Source organism: Equus asinus, chromosome 23 (assembly GCF_041296235.1).
Source record: "Equus asinus isolate D_3611 breed Donkey chromosome 23, EquAss-T2T_v2, whole genome shotgun sequence".
NCBI lineage: Eukaryota > Metazoa > Chordata > Mammalia > Perissodactyla > Equidae > Equus > Equus asinus.
The window spans coordinates 25,338,530-25,352,247 of NC_091812.1; the positions used below are offsets into that span (position 1 = coordinate 25,338,530).

General features: G+C 37.9%; 1 long non-coding RNA gene across 3 annotated transcripts in view; it reads left to right on the top strand.

Moving 5' to 3' along the window:
- Window positions 1-768: 768 nt before the first annotated feature.
- The window catches only part of LOC139041678 (uncharacterized), a 50,541-nt gene continuing 37,591 nt past the window's right edge, over window positions 769-13,718 (top strand). For 2 of the 3 annotated variants that reach the window (XR_011497293.1, XR_011497292.1), the window contains exon 1: window positions 785-879. This is a non-coding gene — a long non-coding RNA (uncharacterized lncRNA). Of the gene's footprint in view, window positions 880-13,718 lie in introns of all 3 variants that reach the window. The other variant, XR_011497291.1, reaches the window with a different exon arrangement.

Genomic DNA, 13,718 nt, shown 5'->3' on the forward strand with positions numbered 1-13,718 from the left:
AGAGCACCATAAAATTTTATCCAGTTGTATCAAATCAGCAGGGCTAAATTAGCCAGCACTGTCCTGATGCGAGGACCACGTATCCACATGCAGACGAGGGTGGCGGGATGTATGACCAGGGAGGTCAACCTGTCAGGGAGATTTAGGAAGATGCTCACTGGACGTGGGGTTGGGATGAAGAAGTATTGGGGTGTAATAGAGTTTACCCAAGATACATGTTATAGAGATGCAGAGTTTACCCAAGAGGTTATTATTTCTCTCCAAAGAGATCCCACTCATTGAAAGCAAGGTTTTTTTTTTTTTAAAAGCATCAGCTAGGCGGCATAGATATTTTTACACATTTTCTAGTAAAATTAACACATACTAATTTTTAAAGATTCACTTTGAGTAGTTCTAGGATGACTTGGTTTTAATCATCTTTTAATTTTACCATGCTTCCCTAGAAAATTTCATTTTTTTCAAAACATGAACATCATTTCTGTTTAGGAATGCTGGAGGTGTGGATTTGCTCCTCTCAGCAGAGTCTTCTGTTCCTTCAAAGGTCAGGGATGATGTGGAAGGATGGCCTAATTCTTCCTCAGAATCTCTTTTTCTCATTCTTCTTCTGCCTTCCCCTTTTGCTTTAACAAGATCAGGGAAATGGTAAACAGAAAGGACTCCAAGCCTCTAAAAAGGCGACATTCAGTCTTTTGCTTTTGAAGAAGACAGGAGCGCATTTGGTGTGGATGCAGTACATTCACTAATCCAAGCCTGCACCACGCTTCCGTTTACTGTTCAGAAGGTACAGAGGCCTCGCTCCACTGAGACAGACGGCAGCAGCGTCTGAAAGGGGAGGGAGAAGAGAAGCGTGGCCAGATGATTGTGCCCGACAGAAACACAGTGAGTGTAAATGTGAGTGTGTGTGAGTGAGTGCGTGTGAGTGAGTATACGAGAGTGGGAGTGTGTGAGTGGGTGTGTAAATGATTTGTGATAGAGTGTGTGAATGTGAGCGTGAGCAAGTGTGTGTGTGAGTGTGTGTGTCGGGGCAGGGGGAGAGGGGAAGAAGAACAATGTGGGAGAGAAGAGAAGGGCACACAAGCAGCAGAAGTAGTCGCTCAGACACTCTGATGGGCCTCAACTTCTCTGTAAGACTGTTGATGTCTTGGCAATCTGCATTTTAAAATCAAGATTCTCTAAACCTCCATCATCCAATGCAGTAGGCACACTCACTCTATGTGGCTATTGAGCACTTGCAATGTGGCTAGTCCAAACGGAGATGTGCTCTTCTGTATACAACGAGCACCAGATTTCAAAGACTTAGTATGATAAAGAGAATGTAGACTATTTCATTAATGTTTATATCGCTAACGTTAAACTGAAAATAGTTTGGCTATATTGGATTGAATGAAATATATTCTTAAAATTAATTTCACTTTCACTCTGAGAAACACTTAAGCGACATATGTGGCTTGCATTATTTCCTGTTGGAAAGTGCTTCTCTAAGTCTTTCAGCCCCTGACATGAGTATGTGGGTGGGTCCGTGGAGGAGGGGGTGAGACTTGGAGCGAGGGTGGTAAGTTCCCATCCACATATGTATAATTCTTTGATCTTAGCATCCTAATCACCCCGAAACTTCTCACTCGATTACCCCAAACCCAGGAAGATATGACACATTCCAGAAAGGACTATCTACGGTTGTCAGTTTCTCCATGTCCTGTAATCCTGCAAAGGAAATATATTTACAAGGCACTTATGCCTGGCAGCTCTCTTATCTTTCTTAAAATATGGGTAAGGGACTGGTTCTGTGATTGAGCACAAAATGAGAGTGGCTCTCTCATGCCATCTTCCAAGCAGGTGGTATTAGGCGCCAGGCTATTTATACAGTGAGTCCAGAGCCCAAATAGGGAAAGAAAAAAGAGAGAGAGAGAGGAAAAAACTCTTTACCAAAAAATCCCTGATTTCTCCAGGAGCATACAGAGCAGAAAAAGACATCTGCTGTCAGCAGGAGTTCATTATCTAAATCCTTTGTAATTACTCTAAAGCTACCGTTAAAGATAAAAAGTGATTATGTTATTAATGGTATCTTCTTGTATTTGTGTAACTCTTTATAATTTAAAAAGCATATCCTCAGCTATCATCTGATCTCTTATGATGACTCCCATGACTTAGATGGTTTTATTCCCATTTGCAAATGAGGAAACGGAGGTTGCATGAGCTACTGAAGAATATATAGAGTTAGTAGCAAGCCATGAGCAGAACTCCAGTTTCAAAAGTGATTCTGAGAGTATTTCCCCTCAGTTCCTCTTATACTTATATCTTGGTTGGTCTTGCTTAAAGGTACTTTAAGGTGTTCTTCCCTCCAAACTCTGTAAAATTCATAAGAATGAATAAACTCTTGAGGGGGGGCACACAGATCACTAAAGCCACTTGTCATAGCTGTGTCACCTGAAATCAGTTGGTTTCACCCATGACTGTGGACATGATATAGATTTGATCACCAGAATGGGCTATTTGTGAACAAATTGAGGTTCAGAATGGTAGTCCCCAAGCAGCAAGCATCAGAATCACCTGGAGGACTTGTTAAGACACAGATCACTGGGCTCCATCTCCAGAGTTTCTGGTTCTATAGCTCGGGGTGGGGCTGAGAATTTGCATTTCTAACTACTTCCCAAGTGATGCTGATGCTCCTGGTCCAGGGACTCCCCTTAGAGAACCACTGCTTTAGGGTGTTAACTACATGGCAGAGATTCACAGGGACAGAGGACTAATTTCAGTGACAGGAAGGAGTCAATGAAAATGGGGATGTTTAGAAGTTGAGCTGGGTTTTCTCTGAGGACCCTTTGGGACAGGTACGCCTTACATTAGTGAATTTCTGGGATATAGGCAATTTAGGAAATTGGATCAAGAGGCAGCAGAAGATAGATGACAGCAGAGGAGAGAGAGAGAGAGACAGAGACAGAGAGACAGAAAGGAGAGAGAGAGGACAGACACAGAGAGATAGGCAGAGACAGAGAAAGACACACAGAGAGATGCTGATTTAAAACAAAGAACCTTTGATTGCCAACTTACCAGAGAATAAAAGAGCAAATCAATACCACAGTTTCTTCTTGTACACATATTAAGAATAATCAAACAATAAAAAGGTCATTAGTTAGCTATTTAAATGTTTGCAATGTTTTCCCTATGAATGGAAATGATCATTTATCATCATGGTTGAAGTCACTTAAAATGTCTAAATACACAGTTATCCAAATTGGCAGTGCAGGCAGAATCTCCTGCCTCTCCAGATCATGATCAAGCAGTAGGACTTCAAAACAGTCATTTATGTAAAATTCTGAAATGGAATTACCATTCAAGGAATGTCATTAACTAGAGATCTTTTTCCTATGACGTATCATTGTGTTAAGTAAATAAAGTCGATAACCCCTATGTTCCCCAGCCCCACAGCTCCCCTGAGCAGGGCAGGGGAGAGAGTCTCATTCTTCTCAAATGTCCTCTCCTATCTTCATTACCCCCCTCACTTTCTCATTTGTTTTGTCTATATAATTCTAAGTTAAAAAAAATATAATAATAGAATGACAAGTATTATGTAGCAATGGTCAAAAATTAAATTATCCAAAGTACGTTAACAAAAACCCTTGCTTTAAGAAAATCACTCTCTTATTTCAAATCTGGGACAAATGAAATTTTCAGCCAAATGGTTTTTGAGGCATTAAGTTGTTCATAGTGACAGAGCGAAACAGTTGGATAATTATAAAGCAGCGTGTCGCTTCGGAGAGTAATTTTCCATTTAAGAGAAAGCAAGAAGCCGGTTTTCACAGGAAGTCCTGTCTGCTTTGGTGGTTTGGAGGAAGGAAGGAAAGTGGTGCCTGGCTCCTGGTTGTCATGCATACACCCCTGCATACACATTCCCCACACTTGCACGGTCTCAGCACAATTTTGGAATGGGCTTCTCTTTTGCCCTGCTCAGTTAAAAGTTGGGAGAAGCGTAGCTGTAGAAAGCTATGGCTAGCACATTTTTTTTTTATGGGTAAAATTTATAGAGTAATGTATCTACTTTTAGCATGACTATTGTTAAACCTGGAGATCAAGCAAAGTGACACTGAGTATATTGCTTTATCAATTGGATTCGTTCGAGTGAAAAATGCTGATCAGGCCATGTCTATCCCTTGGGTGCAGAAACCCTACTTCAACTCTTGAATGGTCGATACATAAAAGTCAAATTCATTATAATTTGTTGCCTTTTTTTTCTTGAAGAAGCACACAGTTCTCAGTCCATCAATATCAACTCTTAAATCCACATCGGATGGAGAGGGTACAGCACAGTAATTCAATCTCTTTACACTTAATATGGTCAGGAAGGGAGAATGAAAACAGCCTCTTGTAAAATGATGGAAAAAACAGGATGCAATCACTCTGATAGAGCGGTGCAAAGGAGTCATTTTACACCATCGGTTACCAGGGCAACAAAATACAGTGAGCCCTATACATCTAACAGGTGACATTTTAGCTAAGAAATTGCTTCTTTGGTATTTTTTCTGTCTATGAAAAACAATGTTACCAGCGTTTTCACTTGTCATGTACTATAGGGCAACATATTCCTGCTGACAGACCCATAATGGAAAAATCGAGCAGTTAAATAGTATTACAGTCTAACTTTTTGCATACATGTTAATATGCTCTTTAAAGAGATTTCAGACATTTTCAAACACCCTGGAGATTCAAGGACTAGAACTCTCTGCGTACATCCATGCATTCGACTTGGTTTTTAGATAAGAGAGAAAGTACTTAATTTCCAGAATCTGCTGTGAAGTCCTGGATATACTTTCAAGAAAGGTAATTAATATAATTGTCTCTCATCATGAGGCCCACGAGCTTGCAAACTTAATGTATCATGCCCAAAGCCCTCCCTTAAGGAAAAAGTAAGAAAGTTATGTTTTCATAGCAGAGCAGTCTTTTCTTTTCAGCTTACCCCAAAAGTAATCTGGTACTGAAAAAGCAGAAAATGGGGAAATCAATTTCCTCAAGAAGACCGAAAAGAGTTTTATAGGATGTGAGGTGACTGTTTTCTTCAGTAACTGGAGGAGATGATGATCTTTTCCCCCTAAAAATTCATGCAGGGTGGTCATTGGAAAATACGTGTTCGTCCTCCCTTGGATTTTGTGTTTTGCGCGTTGTTACTGCCCCAAAGCTACTCTAGTTCCTCTAGGCTGAGATCCCAAAGGGAAGTACTCAAATCTGTGCCTGAGTTATCATTTGGCCTTCTCATGATGTTCTTCCAGAACCACTGATGTACAAGAATAGAAATTAAAAGCTAGGATAAAGTTCAAAGAATATAATACAAACTTTCCTCTTTATAGATCAATAAGCCAATGTCCGAGTGTGCAAAGAGGTAGAAATGGGACTAGAACCCAGGTCCCCTAAATGCTGAGGCCAGCGCTTGTCAATTACTGCAATGTCGTTCAAATATTTACTGAGCACCTGCCACATCCCCGCCTTAGGGGTTGCAAAATGGAATAGATCACAGTCCCGGCCTGCCAGGAGTCCACCACCAGATGGGGGTGATGGATAGTTATAAATGCAACAAGCTAAGTGCTCTAGTGAAGATATGACCAAGGCACTGTGGAGAGGCAGAAGTGGGAAAGCTCCTGTTTAAAGCAAAGGCTATCTGTTAATTACGTGGCAATTTGTTAGCTATCATAAATAAACAGCCCCATCATTGGGCTCAATGGGAAGTGACATAGAAGCCAGCACATCTGTGTCAAGGATCAGAAGCATGTTTTTCCTTTTTTTTTTAAAAATATTTTTATTTTTTTCCTTTTTCTCCCCAAAGCCCCCCGGTACATAGTTGCACATTCTTCGCTGTGGGTCCTTCCAGTTGTGGCATGTGGGGACGCTGCCCCAGCGTGGCTTGATGAGCAGTGCCATGTCCGCGCCCAGGATTCGAACCGGCAAAACCCTGGGCCCCTGCAGCAGAGCGCACGAACTTAACCACTCGGCCACGGGGCCAGCCCCATGTTTTTCCTTTTTTTTAATATTTTTTTTATTGTGATATAAAAACACATAAGATTTACCAGCTGTCTTAGTCTCTTTGAGCTGCTATAACAAAAATACCCTAGATTGGGTGGCTTGTAAACAACCGAAATTTATTTCTCATAGTTTTGGAGGCTGGAAGTCTGAGTTCTGGTGAGGGTCTTCTTCCAGGTTTCAGACAGCTTTCTTCTCACTGTGTCCTCACCTGGCAGAAGGAGTGGGAGCTCTCTGGGGTCTCTTTTACAAGCGTACTAATCCCATTCTTGAGGACTCCACTCTAAGGACCTGATCACCTTCCAAAGGGGCCCACCTCCTAATGCCATCGCATTGGGGGTTATGATTTCAACATATGAATTGTGAGGGGACACGTTCAGTCTCTAGCACCATCCCAACTGTTTTTAAGTCTGCAGTTCAGGAGGGTCAAGTATATTCACATTGTTGTGAAATAGATCTCCAGAACTTTTTCATCTAGCAAATCTCACACTCTGTATCCATTAAACAACTCCCTCCTCTCCTCCTCCCTCCCCCAGCCCCTGGTAACTACTATTATACTTTCTGTTGCTATGAATTTGACTACTTTAGATACCTCATATAAGTGGAATCATACAGTATTTGTCTTTTGTGACTGACATTTCACTTAGCACAATGTCCTCAAAGTTCATCCATGTTGGAGCATGTGACAGAATTTTCTTTTTTTTTTTTTTTAGGATTTTATTTTTCTTTTTTCTCCCAAAGCCCCCCAGTACATAGTTGTGTATTTTTAGTTGTGGGCCTTCTAGTTGTGGCATGTGGGATGCTGCCTCAGCATGGCTTGAGGAGCGGTGCTGTGTCTGTGCCCAGGATTCGAACAGGTGAAACCCTCGGCCGCTGAAGCAGAGTGCACGGACTTAACCACTCAGCCACGGGGCTGGCGCCGAATTTTCTTCTTTTTTAAGACTCAATAATATTCTGTTGCAAGTTTGTACATGCATATAGTGGATTGTGTTTGTCCATTCAGTCAATGGACGTTTGGCTTGCTTCTACCTCTTGGCTATTGTGAGTAGCTCTACTATGACCATGGATGTGCAAAGGGGATAGAAATATCTTCACAAGGAGAGAGGCCAGACATAGCAAGGAGAACCTCAGAAAAGAGGAGGAAAAAGAAGAAAAGAAGTGTGAGTGTGTGTGTGTGTGTGTGTGTATAGGGAAGTGAGATAAAATGTCAAACAATGGCCTTAAGAAAATAATTCTCTCACTTCAAATTTGGGATAAATCAAATTATTTGGATTTCATTCATTATGGTCTCACCAAGAAAAGATAAATACTGAAAAATTAAAGTGGCAACATTCAGTAAATTAACGAGTAGTAGGTTGGGACAAGAAAAAAACAGAAGACATTTTCTTATCTTATGGCTTATGTCAAATACTAAAGAATCCCAATAAACAAAAAGGACTAAGAAGGAATAAAATGACTGAGAGAATGTGAAAAGGAAAAAAGTTGTGACCCAATGGGGGAAAAAAAACCAGAGAAAAAAGTGGAACATTTTAGATAAATTCTCAAACATGTTTTGCCCTCTGTGGGCACTGCTGAAGTTACCAGTCTTAGACGCTGAGCATTCTTTGACTAAAATACTGCTGATTATGACATGAGAAATTAGAAATGATAGATAGATAGATAGATAGATATAGATATAGATTACAAAACAGGACAAGAGAAAGTCAATGGATGCATTATGAAGTTAGATATAGAGGAAAGAGAGAGGTTTACTGGACTGGGGCCAAAACCCAGAAACCCAAGGGACAGTTACATATGATTACAAACGGGAGCAGACGTAATAGGCCCAACTAGACAAAGATGCAAATTTTTTTTAAATTAGAAATAATTAAATACAAAAGTAAGAAGGAATATATACTATTTTTTTGCTATATATACGATTTTCCATGCTATCTTTCTATGGTTTTCTGGAATCTCCTTTTCCGTTTCATGTGCATTTAAGTGGCTGACCTAACATGAAAGCTTAAGCCTTCCCTGTGTGGTGAAACGCAGCATGCTGTAGGACAATAGAGGGCTCCTTGTTCACAGCAGCCCTGGGGTTAATGAGAGCCACTCCCTGGGTCCTAAGGCCTCCCTGGAGGTAGTGGCTCCCGGGTCAGCATGGATTCTGTTTAGAATCACACGTTGTTAAAGGAGACGGATGGAATTGACAAGCCCTTGGATAAGCTCCAGAACAATGCGCTGAGTTACAAGAAAGACATAATATATGTATGGCAAATAAATGTAAAGTGATTTTTCCCCAGGGTTATAACAAAGAATCCAGGAGACAAGAATTTGTGTTTCCTGAATTTTAAACCTTGTCAGTCACTTACCTTTTGTTTTTAATACCTGATTTAGAAGGTTTAAGGAATTTCGAAGTTTAAATTAAAAAATTTGGATGATTTCATTAAAATAAACAAAAACAGACGAAGAAACTTTGTTTTAAAACAGCCAATGAGAGATTGTTCCCTAAAAAGGACTTGGAAAGGAAAGATGTAATGCTAAAATAATTGCTATAGTGTTTTAAAATTAAAAGTATCAAAAATAATTTTACATATTTGTATTCGTTTGGCATATACCGTTTTTTTTTAATCCAGCTTTGTTTTTTCATATTAAAATATATTGCTTTCGGGGCTGGCCCCGTGGCCGAGTGGTTGAGTTCGGGCACTCCGCTGAAGGCGGCCCTGTGTTTCATTGGTTCCAGTCCTGGGTGCGGACATGGCACTACTCATCGGGCCACGCTGGGGCGGTGTCCCGCATGCCACGACTGGAAGGACCCACAACGAAGAATATACAACTATGTACTGGGGGGCTTTGGGGAGAAAAAGGAACAAAAATAAAATCTTTAAAAATATATATATATATTGCTTTCATGCGTCATTATGAATTCCTTACAAATATTACTTGTCAGATCTATAATATTCCTATAACTGTGTGGATTATAATTTCTTTAATCCACACTGTATTATAGTTCTCCTATCAAAAATGATGCTGTGGCTAGGTGTGAGGTTTATTGTTTTATTTTGGTTTTCTGATAGCAAATAGAAGCTGTGAATTGCACAGTTAGATCTATCAGTGCTTTTCTTCGGAATGTCCTTCATTGCTTCTAAACTTGGGAAGTTTGCCACATTTTCAGAACTGTAATAAGCATTCACTGTCTTTTCTTCTAGCTTCTTTTTAACAGTTTTGAGGATTTTTTTCTTTTACTCTCCAACCTATCTGTAACTTTTCACGTCTCCTGTGAGGTTTGTGTGTAGATAATCCTTTATTCCTAAATATATAACAAATTTTTAAGAATAGTTTATGGAGTAATCATTTTCCCCCATTGATTTGTGACATCACCTTCCACATATATTAAATACTTGCATATTCGAGGATCTTTTTCCAAGCAAAACAATTGCACTTTGGATAGTCACCAGTCTATTCAAAATGTAAGCAGGAAGAAATTCTGAGTGAGATAACACAGCTTTGTGCATTAGTTAATGAGAATCTTAATTATCACTCATCTAGGTTTTAAATAATTTTTTCTGTTCTTTTTCAAGTAAACAGTAATTTTATGAACCTCCATTTGTGCATTCGTGAACTCTAATGATAAGCCGTGCCTTGTCTCTCAGGTTTATATTTTTTTATTTTAATTTTTTAGGTATAACTCCCATTCCTCTTAGAGTTCTTATGAGTAATTATAGTTAAAATATTCATCACATATTCTGAATATAAAGATTTTATGAAAATGTAATCTATAAAATAGAAACAATAAAATCTGGGATGAAATGTGTGTAAAGATGACCACAGTTCATGTGAACACCAGATTGCCAGTATAGTAGGGAGAGTGGCATATCATTTAATTGATTATTATTCAAAGTTTTTTATGTTTCCCAAATGAAAGCTGTGAGCGAAGTAAAAAGTGCTGTAGTCGTTAGAAAGGAAGATGACGCAAAAAGAAAGAAGCAACTCATAGAATATGACTCAATTCCTATGGAAGTTTGATCATTGATTTCCTGACCTTTCCATTTTGTGGAGAGGGGAAGGTAGAAATATTCATGGAGAAAAATGTGAGAGCAAAAGGTAGGCTGCAATCTTCAAATTGTATGTCAGTAAAAATATATTTTTTGTCAGTATGTCAATAAAAAGATATTTTCAAGCTGGCACTTTAATTCTAGTAAAATTTATGAATGATGCAGCCATTACTTTTATCTTTTATAGCAAATGTATAATTTCAGTTACCCATAACAACAAATATAAAGAATAAATGATGATTATTTAAAATTAGACCAACATTTCTCCTTTCCTGTACCAATTTCTGTCTAATTTCAACTATTTAAAAAGAAATCCCTACCACATTAGAAGACAAATGGAGATGGATTAATCCCTAGTGACTATTTTAATAACCTCCTTAACACTAGTATCCCTAACTCTGTTGCCATTTGCCTTCTTCTAATTGATCCTCTATTCTGCTAATGGAGTGATCTGATTCTCATCAGTCACTATTCCAGTTATTAACAGAATAAAGTCCAAACACCTTGTCTTTCTGTATAACCTGACCATTAACTACTTTTCCACTTTGACCTCGAGCTCCTAGCAGCATTCTGCTTTACCCACTCTGACAACCTTGTGTTCTGTGACAGGTCTTTCCAAACTCTGCACCTTTGCTTATCTTTCTACCTGGCCTGCCATTCTGCAAACCTGTGTTCCTGGAGAATTGCTGATGAGATGTAAAATTTCAAAAAAAAAAAAAGAAAAAAAGCCTCCTAATAGTGCATTAGAAATAGACGTAAGCAAAGAAAAACCAGCCTTGCCAAATAAGCTGAACCCAAAGTACAAGGACAGTGAAAAAAAAGTCAAGTCAGCTTAACCCCAACTGGCATTTACAAGATTAACAGTATGGTTTGCAGTGCACTTGGAAGGAAACCAACCAGCTTTAAGATAATTAAGTGCTACCATCAAGGGAGGACTATGCAGGTGCCAAATAAGGTTGTCTGGGACACCGAATCTCTATCTTACAAATGCCATAAAAATACAAAGAACTTAAAGACTTGGAGCCCTAACAGTGTTTATGATGCCATAATTCTGACTGAAGCAAGACTGAGATAGGAATCTGGATGGAGGAAAGAGAGCAAATGAAATAAGAGATACATGTGACTATATTTTTTAATTTTAGAATGTAAATCCAAACATTTCTTCAGTACTGAAGATCATTTTATTCTCCCTCTGGCTCTTGTCAAGTTAATACGGACAATAAATCCTGTAGCTGCCCAGCCTCATTGCCTTACCTCTTCTGCAAAAAAGACACTATAGACAAGAAAGAAAAAGCTTACTCTTCTGGTATGAGAAATGAAAGCAATCTTGTTGGCATGCCGATGCCCGGCAGGGTTGGGACCACCTAGTACGTACCCATAGTAGAATCAGCTGCTCCTCTCTCATCCTTTAGGCCCAGCTTGAAAGTCTTTGCTCTCTGGAATTTTTAAATTTTTCTTTGATTCTTCCAGACAGGTTTAACTACTTCTTATATTTTTAATGCAGCAGTTTATACAGGCCCACAACATAATTTGCATTACATACTTAGAAAGAAACTATTTGGATTACTTAAGGGTAGGGTCTAGAGCTTCATCTTTTATAATTCCAATGCCTTGAATATAGTCTGTATTAGAAAAATGTTTTTTAAATTGAATTGTCAAATTAAGCTATGAATCTATAAGTTTCTACACTGTGTTCAATCCTCTTTATTCATCAAGTTTATTTCAATGGTTTCATGAAGGCCTTTTTTGCACCACAGCCTGTGACCAATGACCATCTTTCTCTGAACTATCATTGAATTTATTCTTAGTATCTTATAGTTTAGAGCTTAATTATTTCTCTGTCATTCTCACTTCCTTGGTAGATAATTGGATTCTTTAAGATAGTAATTACATTTTATCCTAAGAAATATCTGGCACAATCCTGACATCTGAGAAGTATTCAGGAGATACTGTTAATTAGTGTACTTGGGTCAATATCCTAGTTTTCACTCTATATAGTAATATATGATATATAAATTTCAATAGTAATGGTAACAATAAATGATCTATACATCAAAGTCAGAGATTATGGAATTCTGAATTACTTCCTCTCCTGGCATCCTGGTAAAGAGCAACACTCTGGAATCAGACTGACATTGACATGAGTCACATCTCTGCCCTTGGTTATCAATGGGCCCTTGGATTTAATCTTTTTGAATCTCAGTTTTCTTGGGTATAAATTGAGGATGAAAGGGAGTATTAATGATTTTTGGTTTGTGACCTCTCTTTTTTCATATCTTATTTAAAAGACAATTAAATAAAACAATTATAAACCTATTTTGATGAGCACATAATGTGTAAAGATGTAATTTGTGAAAATAACAGCTCAAAGAAGAAGAGGAAGATAAAGAGCTATATAGCATATTGTATATAATTAAAATTAATTTTGTATTAATCTGAACTCTTAATCTAGATGTTAAAACTAAGTTGTTAATTGCCAATCGTTAAGAAAATAACAAAAAATACAGTAAAAAGAACAAGGGAATTAAAAAGACACACTAGAAAATATTCATTTCACTCAAAAGGAGGCAGTATTGGAGTGACTGAGGAACAAAAAAGATATAAGACATACAGAAAACAAATAGCAAAATGGCAGAAGTCCTTTCTTGTCAGTAATTACTTTAAATATGAATGGATTAAACTCTCTAATTAAAAGGCAGAGATAGGCAGCATGCATTAAAAAGAAATCATCCAATTCTGTGCTCTCTACAAAAGATTTACCTTGGATCCAAAGACACAAATAGGTTTGAAGTGAAAAGATGGAAAAAGATATTCCAGGTAAACAATAACCAAAACTGAGCTGGAGGGCTAATTAATATTAGACAAAACAGACTGTAAGTCAGAAACCACTACAAGGGTCAAAGATTATGATATTATGATAAAAGGGTTAATTCATCACATAACAATTATAAATATATATGCACCTAACAACAGAGCTCCAAAATATATGGAGAAAAACTAACAGAATTAAAAGGAAAAACAGTTCAAGAACAATAGATGAAGACTTCAATATCCCGCTTTCAGTAACGGATAGAACAGCTAGATGGAAGATCAACAAGCCAACAGAAGACTTGAAAACACTGTTAACCCGGTAGAGCCATCAGTCAATTATAAAACACTCCACCCGACAACAGCAAATAAATATTCTTCTCAAACACATGTGGAACTTTCTCAAGGTAGACCATGTGTTAGGCCACAAAACAAGTCTCAATAAATTTAAAAAGATTGAAATAATGCAAATATGTTCTTTGACCACATGAAATAAGATTATAAATTGATAGCAGAAAGAAATTTGAAAAATTCACAAATATATTAAACAACACACTCCTAAAGGACCAGTGAGTCAAAGAAAACATTTCAAGGGAAATTAGAAAATACTTTGAATTGAACAAAAACTAAAACAAAACTAACTAAAACTTACAGGGTGCAATGAAAACACTGCTCAGAGGAAAATGTATAGCTGTAAATGCCTACATTAAAAAAGTATTAAGATGTCAAATCAATAACCTAACCTCCTCTTCATCATGTAATAACTAAATATATGACAGAAGTGTTATTATAATTAAATGGGAAAATCAATCTTCTTTTTCCCCTCACTTCTTTGTTCTGGCAAAATTAGTCAGAATTGGACAAAAACAA